This window comes from Grampus griseus, assembly GCF_964374135.1.
Source record: "Grampus griseus genome assembly, chromosome: 13".
NCBI lineage: Eukaryota > Metazoa > Chordata > Mammalia > Artiodactyla > Delphinidae > Grampus > Grampus griseus.
Genome location: NC_139007.1, coordinates 82,497,848 through 82,516,286, shown reverse-complemented (window position 1 = coordinate 82,516,286; position 18,439 = coordinate 82,497,848). Strand labels below are relative to the sequence as shown.

At 37.6% G+C, this 18,439-nt stretch overlaps 1 protein-coding gene across 2 annotated transcripts in view; it reads left to right on the top strand.

Moving 5' to 3' along the window:
- PRKN (parkin RBR E3 ubiquitin protein ligase) overlaps nt 1-18,439 on the top strand; it is a gene marked incomplete at its 3' end in the record, with an annotated part of 1,266,888 nt that overhangs the window by 443,297 nt on the left and 805,152 nt on the right. The window lies entirely within an intron of this gene.

Genomic DNA, 18,439 nt, shown 5'->3' with positions numbered 1-18,439 from the left:
CATTTCAAAAGTTTGTTTTGGCATGAATGACAATCCCTTTGTTATTCTGACAATATTAGTATGTTTCCTTTAGTCTTTTATTCTCCAGTCTAAATAGTCAGAGGTACAACAGGATTCTTTTTGACTGTGTGTGACAGAAAACACAAAATAATAACAATGACTCGGCAAGGTAGACGTTTATTTCTCTCCCACGTGCAATAGGTGAAGGCATAAGCAGCCCTGGGCTGGTATGGCTTTCACAGTGTCAGAGAATTCTGGAACCACCAAGATGGAGGCTTCTTGCTAAAATTACTAAATAAAATTTAATTAATATTTTTAAAATCATAGATGAAATTGAAAAAAAAAGGAAATTTTCCAGGGGTAAATGAAGAAGTAGAAACAACACAGCTGTCTTTAAATAAAGGAATGAATAAACCAAGAATTTAAGTGCATGGTGCTCTGGTGGCCCTCAGGTGGTTGTGGAAGGAATGAAGGCTTCATGTCCTTTACATGGACTGGGCATCTAGGAGACTGAAAAAATAACTGAGAAATGAGGAAAATGAGATAAACCTAAACCTCTCAATACCTATGTTGTCCACAAGGAGGAATTAATATAAATATCAGACCCAGGCTTTGGCACATCTGATGTCTCAAGCAGAATGTACGTAAAAGCATTCCAGAGAACACTTGGGGGTCATGGCCTCCAGAGATGAACAAGCCCTACTGAAGGGGTCCTCATGATACCCATTATAAGTCAAACAAAGGGATATTCTACCTTGAGTGGAGGAGAGCATACACCATAAACTAGAAGATTGGTTTCCCCCAAAACATGAGAAAATAAAATGACAGTTTGAAACAGAATACAAAACAAAAATGTTTTATGTTAATTAGGACATAAAATAAAAAATTGAAATCAAAACAGAAAACAGACATAATAGAAAAAGATAGCTATTGAATAGAGCATACATTTAACTATTAGAATGAAAAAAAATCCTCAACAGATTGGTTAAAAGAGCAATTTGTCAATGCCAAAGGGACAGTTAATGAATTGGAAGATATATATGAGGGAATGGCCCATAATGTGACACAGGTTAAAATGTAAAAAAGTGGTTTTAGAGACTAGGATTTGGAATTAGGTGGCCTAACTTATATCTGATAGGAAATCTTTAGAGCAGGAGTCCCCAACCCGTGGGCTGTGGACTGGTACTGGTCATGGCCTATTAGGAGCCCGGGCCGCACAGCAGGAGGTGAGCGGTGGGCAAGCGAGCGAGGCTTCATCTGCCGCTCCCCGTCGCTCCCCGTCGCTCCCCGTCGCTCCCCGCCGCTCCCCGTCGCTCCCCGTCGCTCCCCGTCACTCCGCGTCGCTTGCATTACCGCCTGAACCACCCCTCACTCCCTGTCCGTGGAAAAATTGTCTTCCATGAAACCGGTCCCTGGTGCCAAAAAGGTTGGGGGCTGTTGCTTTAGAGCAAAATTAAATCCTTATGTGCATTATCTGGACATTAATAATAATATAAGCAGAATATTATCATTTATAGGTATTCACATATTTTAATGTTTCCTAATGTTTGTGATTCTACTATCTTGTCACTGGTATTTATCTGAAGATTTAAAAAGTAGAATCTTATTATTTTATTTTATTATAAAATTGCCTTCAGTCTTCTTGAGAGTTTTATTTTATGATTATCAGTTTGGAATTATTGGCACCTTCCATTGTTTCTCTTACTAGATCATAATACTTCTACTGAAGAAAATATTCTCTTCCTACAGTGATTGAGATACCGGTACACTCTTAGAAAATTCTGCTAAATGTCTAATATTCTACTTAGATTTTAAGTGAAATATGTAATTGTTTCAACCCAAACAATAGATTAAAGAAACTCTCATAAATGTACATAGTACAGTAGCACTGTAGCAAGAGATGGCAGGCTACTGTATACTTTGTTGTTGGACTGCTTAACCTTAACTTTCCATACAGACCTCATGTAGTCTGACCTCTAATCACCCTGTTTCTCATTTACTCACTGACCAGTGGTGGCCTGTTAGCTGCACGTGTTTTGCCGGCTGGGGACTGGGCTTGGCAACACTTGCTGGCATGCCAGGTGGCCAGCCTCCTATTGTGCTTCTCCTTCCATCACCCCAGATCAGGAGTGAGCTCTCCTATTACCTTTCCTGTGCTGAAAGGGTGGTGTAAGTTATGTTGCATCTGGAAAGAATCAGGCAAAAAAATATGGGTTATTCCAGGTCAACTTTAGGACTTTATTCTGCATTGAACTGAAACTCTGAACGGCAAGGAGTCGTCCCTTAATCTTCTGAAGTGGAAAGAATCATCTCCTTTTCAGAACTTTCATACCTCTTATTATTTTCTATTTTGTACTCTAGTTCCTTCTGTATATACTTTATCTCTTTGAGGACAGGATATTTGTTCAATTTACTGTAGTTTCCCACAAAATCTCTAAGAAAAAATGGTGATCAGTGTTTCCTAAATTATGTAAAACTGTAAATGTAATAAGCCATTCATCAGAATTTTCTGTGTATTTAACTTTTAGAACTAATGACTTGTTCAACGTTATACAGAGAAAAATGAAACTTCACCTCTTAAAATATCTTGTTAATTTTACTGCTTGAATGAATGGAATACCTTGAATGGGATTATTTGAAATGACTGTGGGTAAACGACGTGCTTATACAATTATTTTTTTTAATAAAAATGACAGTTTAGAGTTCCTAGAGCAGTGACTCACAAACTCTAGTGGGAATGTTTGTTCAATGCTTATTCCAGGGCCAGAAAGTCTGATTCCGTTAGCTGAGGACAGAGATTCAGAAATCATGGTGCTGAGCACACTCCAAGAAATGCTGCCCTATAGCAAATGTTTTCCCACCTTTCGACTGTGAGACCTACCTAGAGTCTTCAACCAGGTGGTAGGAATGTTGAGAAAGACGGGTGGACAAACCAAGTCAGTCCATAGTAGCAAGAGCAGGCTCATAATTGCCAGTTTTATATGCAAAGCATCTACAGTGCATTTCATTTGGGGAAAAAAAAGAAAAAAGGTCCCTGGTTGAAAAATGTTTGAAAACTTCTGCCTTTAAGAAAGAAATTTAAGAGAAATAAACCCAAATTTCAGCATGTTTCCAGGGTGTTTGAATTAGACAAGGAAGAATTTAGGTGCTCGCCAAATGTGAGAGGGCTCTAAAAGGTGGAGAGCTGGGCTGTAGCCACAAAAGTAGATGCAACAAATAAGAACTGCAACTTGAGAGCATGTCTTTCAGGTATTTATAGGTGCAAAAGATAATTGGTCAATGTAAGAGGCATTGTCATGATCTACATTAATAGTCAGTTTATACTATTTGTATTTAGAAGCTAGGACATGTTAGATTATGATTTTTAAGAGGAAGTCAAAGAACTGAAATGAGTCATTTAAGAATTCCTTAAAGCAGTGGTTCTCAAGGTTCAGTACTCATCGGTGTCACCTGAGGGCTGGGTCCAGCTCAGTCTTCCTGGAGTGGTGACTGAGAATCTGCATTTCTAACAAGTTCCCAGGTCTTGCTGAAAGTATGGTTCCAGGAGCCATGCTTTGAGTAACACTGTCCTACACAGTAAGAATTTGTATTGTTTTAAAATATTGTTATTGTATATTATTTTATAAACATTTGAATAAGAACATCGAGTAAGCTATTCCTGGACTCCAAGGAACCCATGCATGAACTAAGTTCACATATTATGTTTGTGTTTCCTTAAAGAAATACCATTCATCCCCTCCTGATAATCAGATGAAAGAAGCTATTGGATCTAGGAAAAAATAGGAATATTCTCCAATATTTGTCATGCAGTTAGCTAACTACTTAAACAAATAATTAGAGAATCCCTACTCTGTGCCAGGCACAATTCTAGGTGCTGGAATGTAGCAGGAAATAGTAACAGCAAAATTACCAACCCAACTGGATCTCATTCTAGTTGGGAAGAAGATAATAAACAAGCAAACAAACACAAAGCCAAATAGCTAGTAAGTATATGTTCTCTGGTGAAAAAATTAGCATAGTAAAGGGAATACAGAGTGTTGGAAAGGGTGCTCTTTTGTATAAGGTGGTCAGAGGCCTCTCTCATGAAGTGACAATTGAGGAGAGCATTTCAGGGAGCATCCATTCAGGAATCTCAGGTAGAGGGGACAGCGAGTGTATGGACCCAAGGCAGGACCATGCTTGGAAAGCAAGGAGGACAGCGTGGCTGGGGCAGAGGAAGTGAAACAGTAGGAGACAGGAAGTCAGAAAGGAAGACAGTAATACATGATCACAGTTGAAAGTGAAGACAATCTAATAAGAAAGTTTTACTCCTGTCAACTAATGTTAAAGCTGAAATTCTGGGGATGACATGCTACAGGGCTGAAAGGAATGGTAATTAGTATTCCTCTCCTTCCTCTCCCTCGCCCTCAACAGAATCCATACCAACCTCCTCATAATCCTTCTCCAGGGCAGCCATGTCCTCACAGGCCTCAGAAAACTGTAGGCTGTGTAGGGTCTTGTAGGCCCTAGATTTTACCCTGGTGAGAAGGGAGCCACTGGAGGAGTTTTGAGAGATGGAGTGACATGATGTGACTTAGGGAATGTTCACCTTGGCTGCTTGTGAATAAACTTCAGGATGCCAGGGTAGAAGCAACAGGATCAGTGTTTTAAATCATCAAAATACCGTAACACCCGTGACATCAGGAACTGGTGGTAATGATAGTCAACATCTGTGAATGCTTATCCTGAGCCTGGCACTGCCCTAAGCCCTGCTTCCATGAAATGTCTTGTTTAATTCTTCAGAAACCCCATCAGGTAGAATATATTAATGTCCTCCTAATAGATAGAAAGTAGTATCAGATCATTTGAGGAACAAATCCAAAGGAAGACTCTATTAAGGACTGTCTTACTCCGAACCTTGTGTTCAACATATCCACTAGTCTGTATTCCTTTAAATATACATATCAGAAGGAATGAATGAGTTTTTGCTTTTCTTCTAGATAGTTTGGTTATAAATGTTGAAGAATCATGTTGTTAATTTTAGCCAAGTAGTCAAATTTTAAAACTCAACTTTTATATCACAAGATGTACTATTTTTTCATAATTTTGGGGTCTTTAAAAAGAAAACTTTCATTAATTTTATCCAGTTCTTTCTAAGTCTCATTGCCCCAGTTTACTAACAATGCATTTCATTAGTTTTGAAGAACATTTTCCTCTACAATAATTAGACATCTTTTTACTAAATGCAAGAGACTGCTTTCAATGAAGCATTACATGCTGGAATGAATTTTTGTTTGTTTGTTTTGGCTGCCCCACGCTGCATGTGAGATCTTAGTTCCTGACCAGGGATCAAACCCGTGCCCGCTGCAGTGGAAGCTTGGAGTTTAACCACTGGACCACCAGGGAAGTCCCTGGAATGAATTATTGAAATAGAACTTGAAAATGTAAAATAGAAAAAATTAAAAATAGACAAAGGTTTAAAAAAATTAAGAATAAATTACCTCTGCCACTCCTTGTCAACATTATACTGAAAGTCTTAGCTAATGCAATAAATCAATAAAAAGAAACAAAAGGCATACAGATTGGGAGCAATCATAAAACTGGCTTTGCTCATAGGTGATGTGATTGTCAATGCAGAAAATCTAAAGGATTTGACAAAAAAAGCTTTTGGATCTAATAAGTGATTATGTCAAGATTGCAGGATACAAGGTTAATATAAAAGAGTCAGTTGCTGTCCTGTATACCATCAATGAAAAAATGTAATTAGAAATTAAAAAACACAGTACCATTTACATTAGCACCCCCTAAAATGAAATACTTAGATATAAACCTAACAAAATATGTACAGGTTCTGTATGAGGAAAATCACACAACTTTGCTGAAAGAAATCAAAGAACTAAGTAAATGGAGTGACATTCCATGTTCATGGATAAGAAGACTCAACATTGTCAAGACATCACCTTCCCAACTTGACATACACAGTTACAGTCAAAATCTTAGCAAGTTATTCTGTGGATATCAGCAAACTTATTCTGAAGTTTAAATGGAGAGGCAAAAGACCCAGTATAGCCAACACAGTATTGAAGGAGAAGAAAAAAGTCAGAAGCTTGATGCTCTCTGAAGTTAGGAGTTCCTATAAAGCTACAACAATTAACAGAGTGTAGTAGTGGTGAAAGAATACACAAATAGTTCTACAGAACAGAGAGCCCAGAAGTAGACCCACATAAACATGGTCATCTGATCTTTGACAAGGAGAAAAGGCAATATGATGGAGAACAAATAGTCTTTTCAACAAATGTGCTGGAAAAACTGGACATCCACATGCAAAAAAAAAAAAAAAAACTACACAAAGATTTTACACTTGTCACTCACAAAAAATGACTCAAAATGGATCAGAGACCTAAAGGTAAAACATGAAACTAAAACAACTGGAAGATAACATAGGAGAAAATTTAGATGATCTTGAATGTGGTAATGACTTTTTAGGTACAACACCAAAGGCATGATCCATGAAATAAATAAATGACAAGCTGGACTTCATTAAACTTAAAATTGTTTGCTCTGTGAAAGACAACGGCAAGAGAATGAAAAGACAAGCCACAGATGGGGAGAAAATATTTGCAAAAAAGACATATTTAATAAAGGACTGTTATTCAAAATAAACAAAATCTCTTAAAACTCAACAATAATAAAATGAACAACCTGTAAAAAATTGACAAAAGACCTGAGTAGACACCTCAACAAAGAAGATATACAGATGGCAAATAACCATATGAAAAGATGCTCAATATCATGTCATTAGGGAATTGCAAATTAAAAAAACAATGAGATACCATTACACACCTGTTAGAATGATTAAAATCCAAAACGCCGACACCAAACACTGGCTGGAATATGGAGCGACATCAACTCTCATTCCTGCTGGTGGGAATGTAAAATGGTACAACCACTTTGGAAGATGGTTTGACAGTTTCTCACTAAACTAAACACACCATACAATCCAGTGATTGTGCTCCTTGGTGTTTACTCCAATGAGTTGAAAACATATGTCCACAATAATCTGCACCCAGATGTTTATAGCAGCTTTATTCATAATTGCCAAAATTTGGTAGCAATCAAGACGTTCTTAAATAGGTAAATGGATAAACTGTGATATATCCAGACAATATTACTTAGTGCTAAAAAGAAATAAGCTATCAAGCCATGAAAAGACATGGAGGAAACTTAGATGCATATTACTAAGTGAAATCAAGTTGAGAAGCCTAATACTGTATGATTCCAACTATATGACGTTCTGGAAAAGAGAAAACTATGGAGACAGTAAAAACATCAGAAGTTGCGGGGGGGTTGTGTGGGAAGGGATGAATAGTCAGCGTACAGAGGATTTTTAGGACAGAGTAACTATTCTGTATGATAAAATGGTAGATACCATGTCATTATAAAACCCATAGAATATAAAATACTAAGAGTGAACCCTAAAGCAAATGGTGGACTTTGAGTCATAATGATGTATCAATGTAGGTTAATTAGTTGTAACAAGTGCACTACTCTGGTGAGGGATGTTGATAGTGGGGCAAGCTGGCGTGTGTTGGGGAAGGGGGTATATGGAAACTCTCTGTACTTTTTGATCAGTTTTGCTGTGAACCTAAAATTGCTCTAAGAGATAAAGTCTATTAAAAATAAATTAAATTACTTTTAAGACTTGAGCCCTGGATACATACTGTAGATATATCATGATTACTAGAGAGTATGTTCTTATCAGCAATTTTTTTGCCAGTGGTTGAATGTATTGCAAGATGAAAGTTATTCTGGGATTATGAATGAGTTAGCACCTGCCAAATACAGATCAGTAATGGAAGCCTCCTAATGGAATAAAGCGATAAACTTCAGACTTAATTCTCATTTTATCCAAAAATCAAATCTCAAGTACTTGAAAATGTGTATTATACATACTAATGACTTTAAGCCAGAGGGTGTGAATTTCTTGGTGCATTGGACAGCTTTAAACCTTCCCTGAAACAACAAAATTTTGGCAGTCATACTAGAGCAACTTAAAGTTGCTATCACATCAAATTATTAAAAATACATTATGATTCTGCAAGTACTTGATTTTTTCTCCAACAAAGAAAATTTTACTGTAATATACTCTTTCAATATTATAAGTGAAAACACAGAAAATGATGTTTCAGTGTAGTGGGAATTTTGCCAACCTGACATATTTTTGGGTGGGTTTTTTAGGTAAGGAAAATAGTCCTATATTCCTTTCCAAGAAGTATGAGCACCATTCCAAAAGCAGAATGAGTTTCTTTTTCCTCTTTATTGTACTTTATATATACAGTTGGCCCTCCGTATCCCCGGGTTCCACATCCATGGATTCAACCAACTGGGGATGAAAAATATTTAGAAATAAAAAATTCCAGAAAGTTCCAAAAAGCAAAACTTGAATATGCCAATCACCTGGCAACTATTTACATAACATTTACATTGTATTTACAACTATTTACATAGCATTTACATTGTATTAGTTATTATAAGTAATTTGGATATGATTTAAAGTACAGAGAGGATAAGTGTAGGTTATATGCAAATACTATACCATTTTATATAAGGGACTTGAGCATCCACGGGTTTTGGTGTCTGAGGGGGTTCCTGGAACAAATGCCTCATGGATACCGAGGGATGACTTAGTTCAGTGTAATTAATTACTTGTCACATTTTTGCTTTCTACTTTGAAGGTACGCTTGTCAGATTCAAGTAAGTCTCATATACTTCATACCTTCATTGCCTGGAACATGGATGGTACTGGATATATTGTCATACTGCCAAAAAGTTTTATTCAACATGTAAGATGACTCTTACAGCTCTTCAATTTTTGCTCATCGCATATGGCAGGGGAAAATGGTGAATAACTGCATGTGGGTAGCATGGTGTGATGTGCCATGGGGTATCCAGAGTGCAAGTAACAGTTCTAAGCCTGAGGAAGTCAAAACGCGTTAAGGGGGAGGTTAGAGATCATCAAGCACTCCACACACAACAGTGTAGGTGTCAACCAGATAGTTCCCTCATTTGCTGTTTTCAGCCATCTTCTGAGTACTACTTTTGTTAGTACCATCATCATCATCATTGTGGCAAAGAACACATAACGTGAAATTTACCATCTTAACCATTTCTAAGCGTACAGTTCAGTAGTGTTAAGGATATTCACATTGTTGTGCAACCAATCTCAAAACATGTCCATTTTGTAAAACTGAAACTGTACCCATTAAACAACTCCCTGTTTCCCCATCCCTGCAGCCCCTGGCAACCACCATGCTACTTTCTATCTCTGTGAATGTGACTACTCCAGATACCTTACAGAAGTGGAATCATACTCTGTTGTCTTTTTGTGACTGGCTTATTTCACTTAGCATGATGATCCACCTGTTTTTAGCATGTGTCAGAACTGCAAAGAACTTCTTATGTGTAATAAACTGGCAACAGGAGATCCAAGGGTTAATGAGAAGAGCAAGATCCTCAGGTAGCTCACATCTTAGAATATGTATGTATCTAAATTAAAATGAAGTGAGTTCTGAAAAAGAGGTAAATCAAAGTAATATGGGGACGTTGAGGAGGGAGAGGCTAAGACAGGCATCCTAGGTGGGCTTTGAAAGACAAGAAGAATTTGTCAGTGGTGGGGGGCTTTGGAGGGTGGGGCAAGAGGTTAGTTACACTCAGAGAGGGGGATGAGCTTGTGTAGATTTCAGACAGTGGCGGCCATAGCTGGGTTCTATTATGGCTTCAGAGGATTGATGGTATCAGAAAGGTGTCTGGGGCTGGGGGGTGGCGGAGTGGTGATTCCTGTTGTGGAGAATCTGAGTGCCAACACTTTCAGTGACTAAAGACGGACTTGATAACTTTCAATCACATCTTTCGTTCTCTGCTGGTGTTTAAGAAAGCGTTCCACACATGATGAATTTTTTTTTTTAAATACATAAGAGATATGCAGTCAAGTAAAGCTAGAAGGAGTGCCAGTGTGTCCTTTTCTGGGTGTCAGAAAATACAGAGAGGAAACTCCAGCCGCTGCACGGGTGAGAGGTTGACCTCAGCGAGGACTCCATGCCGGCTGGGTGGGGTGAGCTCACTGTCCAAAACGGGGAAGACAGACTGAGGCCGGCCTTCTTTCTCTGCACCTCCTTCATGCCTGTCTCAGCGCATGTGACTCTGCTGGACGTGTTCTTGGTTGTTGTTGTCTCTTTAGAACCTAAGCAGTTATAAATGAGCTGTATGGGAGAGTGGTGGGAAATGACGCTGTTAAAGTTTTTAAGGTTCAGTGTGGTCCTGACTTGCTAGGAGCCTCGGGGTGTTTCAATTTTTCTGAAGTCCCCTCTGCGGAGCAATAGTGTGATAAAAAGGGGAGAGGAGAAGTTGCGCCTAGACTAAATGAGGTCGGACGTGACCGTGTGCTCCTTTCATGCAAGGCCTCTAGGGCTGTGCGGTGCGCGCCTCTCCGTCTCCTGGGGGCCTCCAGTGCTCCATAAGGTAGAGCCTTTACATTTTTGCTTTTGGAGCCTAGAGGACTTTCGGAGGATGTTGGACAAGTGCTAAGATGGTAAGATTTGCACTTGACAAGAGAGTGGGAGCTGAGGCAGGATATTTTCAGCCGGTGAAGTCTGTCTTGGGACTCGTTGGAGAATTCTAATTATTGCAGAGTGTGCCAGAAATGTAGGCAGGCGGCTGTATTCCATTTTTTAAAAAAATGTGGTTAGAAGGAAGAGAAAGAAAAAAATGACAAATTAAGTGGTAAACATTGACTGATTATAATAAACTCTTTTAAAACTTCCTAAATTTTGTGAAACATTTATTGAAGGTATTGTTTTGTATGACCTGGAGCTTCCAAAAATTTTACACCTAATTCAGTAATGTTTGTTCCACCTATGGGAATTAGTATGAAATGTCCTTTTAATAAAAGATATTGAAACTCTCATGACAAGTTAACAAACTATGAGGACGTTCTTTTTTTAATTCACTTTTTACGTGATACCATAGAATCAAGCCCAAACTCCTACACCTTCTAAATTTATTGAACTATAATTAATTTTCCTAATGATACTCCTAAACCTCTGTAAGATCTTAAAAGTTCTTTCTCAATCCCCAAAGATTAAATTAAATTTACTACCTTTGGTGTTAGAGGTGTGATATTACGCTCTGATTCTTTGAAAGTTAGTGCTCTATCTTCTCTGTGTATGATAATTAAACTAACCAGAACACCCAGTCCATCAGTGGAGCTGTAATTTGCTTGGGAATCAAATGGCCAGTTGTTTGGCTAGTGGATTAAATGAAAATCCTTTGAGCCTGGAATATTTTTTATATCCTAAGTGTTTTCCACAGTAACTGTCTCTTGGTTGGCCCTTAATAAATATTTGCTGTTGCTGGAAAATACTATCGGCAAAGGTGATGGGCGTTTGTTTCTAGTCCTTGAGCCAATGCTCAAGTACCCCAGGGTGCGACGGGTCTGTGACACAGATACTAAGCTTAGTGGCAAAGAGCCTGGGCTCTGGAGCCGGGCTGACTGAGCCTCACCCTGGCTCTGCTTCTTACCAGCTCTGTGACCTTGGACAATTTACTTTTTGCTGCTCAGAGTGTGGCTTGTGGACCAGCAGTATCAGCATGCAGAGCCTGAGGCTCTATCCCAGACCTACTGAATCAGAAACTGCATTTTAATAAGGTCCTCAGGTGAATCATGCACAGTTCAAAAAGCACTGGTTTTCTTAACATGCTGGGCCTCAGTTTCCCCGTTTATAATATAGAGATATTGAATTACCTACCTCATAGAGTTGACTCCAGCTACTTCACGACCAGAGCTTATACCAGCGCCTGGCGTATACTGAATATTTAATAACTTTTCGCCATTTTTGTTACTCTTCCTTTTTCTAGCTCACATGATCAAAAGGCCTGATATTGGGCCTGGGCTCTAAAATCAATCTAAGTTTATAGATCCAGGGCTACCTGCATCTATTCATTAAAAAAAGCAGAAGGTAGATCCCCCATTCCACATTCCGGAGACTTCCTACTCATGAGACTACCTTCTTTCTGCTTATTCTGCTTTTGGAGTAGGGGTTTTATTTTATTTTATTCATTTATTTATTTGTTTGTAAGTGTTGTCACTTCCACCACATATTTAAGAGCAAATTAGAACAGTGGGTATTCTAGGATAATGAGGAATGACATCAAGAACAAAACTTCCTGTGGCTATTCTCCTAAATTTCATGTTTTCATTGCCTTCCAGCCTTAAATCATGTATGGTATTGTTGGCTTTTCTTCCTCATATTCTGTTAGGCAATGCACTACTCCTTTTAGAATATTCCATCAGAAAATGCAATTAATGTTTGGCTTTTGACATCTGTATTTGGTCATTGGGAACCACATGGACAGAAATGAAGTTTCAATAAGGCAAAAAAAAAAAAAAAGATGAAGTTGTTTTGAGTTTTTTCTACTGGAACTTGCTCAAAGAACCCTTTTTCTCCGTGCAGTATTTTGAAAGAGCAGATTACCTGGGGACTGATCACAGATGTGGACCACAGGGGACTTTATCAACCTGGCCCTGACAGCCAGTGATAGATGAGAGCAGTATAGAGACAAATTAGTGTTGAGCATAATGACTCAGACAGAGCTTAGGTCCTAAGTGAGCAATATGGCACACACGGATGCAGATTTGATCAACTGGGCACGTGTTTCAGGCTAGAGTCATTGTGCGAAACAACACACTGGGCGCTGAATGCTGCCGATGTCTTTTTGATGTTTACATGAATGCAATATATGGATCCTGATATGGGTCTAAAAGTATTCATCCTTACATAACTGCAGTAAAAAGAGGTGCATGCATTTTCATGATGTTCTGCTTTTCAAAGACAAGGTACTTTTCACTAACCTCCTGACAAAGCAAGGCAAACATTTTAACCTGGAGAGATGGCTTAGGCAGGTGTGGTTTGCCAGTCTGCACCGATTGCTGCTGTTTGCCATGCAATTCTTTTATTGTCACTAAGATGAAGACACAGCTTAGTGAGTGAGACTTCTGCCTGAGGAGTTATTTATAAAAGCTGCTTGTTGTGTGGATTTCTGATGCCAAATGAGCATTTTGATGATAAAGAGCCAGCGGAATTCTTTGATTGTAGCTGATGGCTATGACAACACCTTTCTTTAAAAATCGTTGAATCATGTGTTACTATTATTTTATTTTATTTAACAAGTAAATGCAACCTTGGGGAAAGATAGACCAAGAGTACTAGGAACTAGAATTGTTCCATGGGTAGTAAGGCAACATAATTCAAATTGACCGTATAGGATTTTCCTTCATGAAAATGAGAAAGATTATATCTATTACTAAGTATTTTATGCTTTAATTAATACTGCTGGCATAGCTGCCATACTTCAGATGTGTCACCTTATTCTGATAAAGTAATGACCATAGCTTTAATTCCTTTGTTTAATGTAATCTCTTTGTGTCAGTAAGAAACATTATATCTCAATAAAATGTTGCACGTCTTCAGTGATACTAATTTAGGGCTATTGTATGATTGCACATTTCTACCACTTGCTACTTATTACGGAGAAACATTAGAGCCTTTTGAAATTTTTCGTTAACAGAACACTCCAGTATTTTTCAGACCTGCTCTTTTCCTAGCTTCTGTTTATAATTTTCATAGATATCTTTTTTCTTCTGGACTTCATGACAAATAATTTTTCTTGTTTGTGTGAAGAAATTTGCTCTTCTAACATAGTTAATCTAATAGATTTACCATCTATAAATAGGACTATAAACAGCAGAGTGGCTCACACAGGTATACAAGCCCCAGTGGGAAGTAAATTTCAAGAGACGGGATTTCAAGTTTTCTAGGCTGTCCACAGTCCCTAACACAGTGCTTGCCATGCAGTAGATCAGGGGTCCCCAACCCCCAGGCCTCGGACCAGTACGAGTCCTAGGCCTGTTCGGAACCTGGCCGCAGAGCAGGAGGTGAGCGGCGGTAGAGCGAGCAAAGCTTCATCTGCTGCTCGCCGTCGCTGGCATTACTGCCTGAACCATCCCACCATCTCCCGCCCCCCGTCCATGGAAAAACTGTCTTCCACGAAACCGGTCCCTGGTGCCAAAAAGGTTGGGGACCACTGCTACATGCTTAATAAATGTGTTAAATGAATAAAAACAACATTTATTCGTCCATCATTTGACGGCTCTTTGTGACTGAGAAATGTAATTCATTTGGATACAAGATTCTAAATTGTGGGAGAAGTTTAGATTTCTGAAGCAAGGTCCAGTTCTTTTGTCAGAGACAAACAGGTATCTTAATCATTGCAATCAACATTACAAGATACTCTGACTTCAAATTTTGTATACAAATAGTTAAACCTTATCCCCAACTCCACATGCGAGCACTATGATGCACCTTCCTCAATTTGTTTTGTTGCAGTGACATCATTTAGTGCCACCATCTTTGAATCACAATATCCTACACATGGCTCGTTTTTCCCATAAATTAAAATTCAATTTATGACAGTCCTAGAAAATAAAATAAAAAGTTTCCTTCCTCTTCATACATTCTTATACTATTTACTATTATCTTTACTTTTGTGTAAATTTTTCAAAGTAACAGCTAAAGAAAAACCCCTTCTAGCATTTAAGTGTGTGTATGTGTGTCTGTGTGTCTGTGTGTCTGTGTGTGTGTAATGAAGAAATGTTAGGATGAGATTGCTGGATTAGATACAACAGTAGTCTTACAAGGCAATAAACCTTTCTCTTTGGAGATACCTATTACCCTGGACAGGAAATATGACCCATGTGAATGGGACTCTGTTGGCCAGGTATGGAACTTGTTTTCTTGTGAGGTCTTTGTAGGCATTGGCTATAAGTGTAAAGCCAATTACCATCCCTTAACAACGTGCTGTCATGCCGTAGTGTGAGGAAGTGAGAATTCTTCTCAAATATGACTCTCCATGTGTATCCTTTGTTACACAATTAATTTGTTCAATTATATCCTGGTAAGATGAGAACAAATTTTTATTGAACCTATGCAAATAACTGTTGCCATGGAGAGTAAGGACGTTCAGTCAAAGTATTGTTTTATGAATTTTTGAGGACCAGTGAAAATCAGATACTATTTATAAATGTTTCAGTTCAGTAAACAAAGTCATAGTCTGCTAAATTTAAGTTGAGATAAATGAAGAAAAAGATCTTAATATTCCAATAAAAAAAGAACCTTAAAAGCAACACAAGTAATATTCAAAACAACCATAAGTAAATTTCCCTCATCAGTTTAGTTATTCTCATGTAATTAACTCTTGTTTTGTTGGATCTTGGGTTAGTGGTTTTTTCATGAGTTCTGGAATTCCTGATTTATTCCACTGGTACAGTCTGAAAGCTGTCAAGCTGATGTCAACTCAGAGCCTGTTTTTTGACTGTAGTTCAGAGCACCTGGCACAGTCCTTTCTCTGAGGCCTGAGACTGCCCTTCTGTGATGAATACACAAGCTAGGGCCTGTGGTTTATAGAGTGCTTTCAGGCGAGGCTCAGATGGAATCAGAAACCAGTTTCATAATAAGGAAAGTCTAGGTTGATTATGACAGTGACCAATATCAGAATGAGGAGAGTAACATTTCCCTTTGTGATACAGACCATAACTGTTTCATAAGGGTCTGATCAATGTTTCCTTTGAGGGTACGACCATGTAATGGGAAGCAAGGGCTTTGAGCAATCTTCATGGCCCCCTATAAAGGGTTCAGTTAATGAAAGATTTATATGAATGACATTTTATCTATACAGACCAAACCTAGGGAAGGCTGAGAGTCTCTTCTAACTTGATAGCTCATTCCTTAGCTCTTCCAGTAATGTTGAGGCATTAAGAAAATATGAAGCCTACCACACAAATCCAGTGATTTCTAACCCCTCTCTCCAGGGGCCTTCTGGGAAATTCAAAGACATTTGTAAGTATAGTATATTCTGAAATTATTACTTTAATTATTAAAACTAAATTTCAGGTCTGAATTTTAGTAGGCAAGATCAAAGGAATGATCAGAGGAGGTTTGATCATTGGTTATAATAAAGTCCTAGGCTCCTGAGAAACAATACTTTGGTTATCTAGTTAATCAAAGTAACAATAAAATATTTTAAAATAATTGTATAAGGCAACATGATTAAAACAAACCTTAGTTCATTCACAAGTGAGGAAACTTAAAAATTATCTATCAAAGATAAAATCAACACAAAGCAGATATTATTCTGGTGGGATATAGAATCTGCATTTCCTGGACAGTTTACACAGATGGGACAAATAATATTTTCTGTGCTTTACTAAGTGTTCTCAGGTGAATTTATCAACTCAACAAAGAAAAAGTGTAATTCTGATATTACCGAGTCCAAGCTCACACTGTTCGCTGCACAACAGACCAATAAATCGAGAGACAAGTTGTTGGGGCAAAGGAATAGAGACTTTGTTCAGAAAGCTGGCAGACTGAGAAGGTGGTCACCATCCTAACTCAGGCAAGATGGTTCTTTTATACTAGAAGGGGAGGGATTAATTCAAACATTTCCTGGTTCCTGTTAGCCTCCAGAGGGGATGTGTTAATTTCCTCCTGCCTGCAGTCATTCACAGGTGGGCCTGGTCAAGATGCTTTCTGTGAGCTAAACAAAGGTATTTTAACTTAATGCTCATCACCTGGGAGGCAGGGTTCCCAGAGATGGGCCATTGTGTATAATTTAAGCTTATAGGCAATATCCCTTTAGTGAGTAACTTGTAATAGAAGACAAAGGTTCTTCCCTATTACACTAATTTTGCATTAATATAATATTTAACAACATAGGTTTTACGAGCTTCTTTTTTCCCTCTTAAATTATCCTAGGAATAAATCCATCAAAGCTAGGTAAACTTTGCACTAATTTTAACACATTTTATAACTTCTTTTCATACTTGGGTATTATAAACAAAGGCAGGTAAAATTCACTTTGCTCCAGCTTTCTACAACTTGCTACATTCTCTTTTGTCTTTTATTGTATTCTTTCATATTCTGAAACAAACTGACATTTTGTTTTAGAGAAATAAACTACTCTCTTCTTCCTTTAGAAAGAGAAACTCACCCTACTTCCTTGGGTAAACAGCTATATTTTTCTGTTGCTGTTGCTTCTGATGTAGTCTCAACCACCCAAACTAATTATAACTTTTAACCAAAGTAACAACTTCTGTTCTACAGAGAAAACTGGGAGGTAGGTTATTGAGAACTGTCTGTTGCACACAATAATTTTAGCAGACTAGCAAAGCTCACAGATACACGTTACATAATTTTCTACAGGCGCAGTTTTTTGAATTAACAAAAATAAAACACTCCATTAACATAAACCAAAGATATAGGCATTCTATATCATATAAAACTAAAAAAAACACAAGTATATAAACTTGAAATTATGCTTATCTATCAATGCTTTTGTATTCAACCTTAATAGAAATTGTCCATCTATCTAACGATTATTCATTAAAATAGACTGATTTAATATTAATCCAGATTTTTAAGTTATATAATGATCTAAGAACTTATATTTTGGCTGACACACTACAAAACATAATTACTATAACACATTTGTCAGAATTATGACACAATCTAGTAAAATACAAATGTAGAAAAGTATATTTTTAATAAACTTAAGTATCGTGTAATGTTAGATTAATTAATCAATACTCTCTTCATAGAAAATCAAACCTTAGCCTTCTATAAAATATAAAATCTTATCACATATTTGACACTGATATATCAGAGAAAAGATATACAGCTTTTTTTTTTCTTAAATCCAAATTATTAAAACAATCCAAGTGTCCACAGACTCACCTTAATTGTGTGAATTTGAATTCTTCAAATATTCCTCACCTAGTACTTTCTATAAGAAGGATTGTTTTCTTAAATGTCTAGAACATTTAAAGTATTTAAATTTCAGTTTCTTTATTTTTTGTGAATATTGTAAATATTCCATTTATATAAGTGCTTATTTATTTCCAGAAACCAGTCAAACCAGAGCTTCTTTAATTCATGAGACATAATAATTTAATTTATTAATAACCTGTGGTGGTAGGAAAACATTACACACACAAGAGGCAGAGACCTTTCTGAATTACAGATATGTAGACACACAGCCATAGAGAGGATTTATGGCTTCAATCCCACAACTTCAGTCACAGGTCAGAAGTAAACAAAAAGAAGCATGAAACTTACTAGTCCAGATTTCAGAGAGCTCTTTTCTTTCCCAGGAAGCTGAAAGTTTTTAATTGAGTTGAGGTCACAGATAGAAAAATAAGCAAAAACGACCTGAATATTTGTTGTCTCTTAGTCAACAGAGAAGAGTTAAGTCCATCTTCATATCTCACGATATGAATGCGAAACCCATTTCCCGTTCATTGTGACCACCAAGGGGCGCATAAACCAGCAGCAGAAACTAGAACATGAAATCA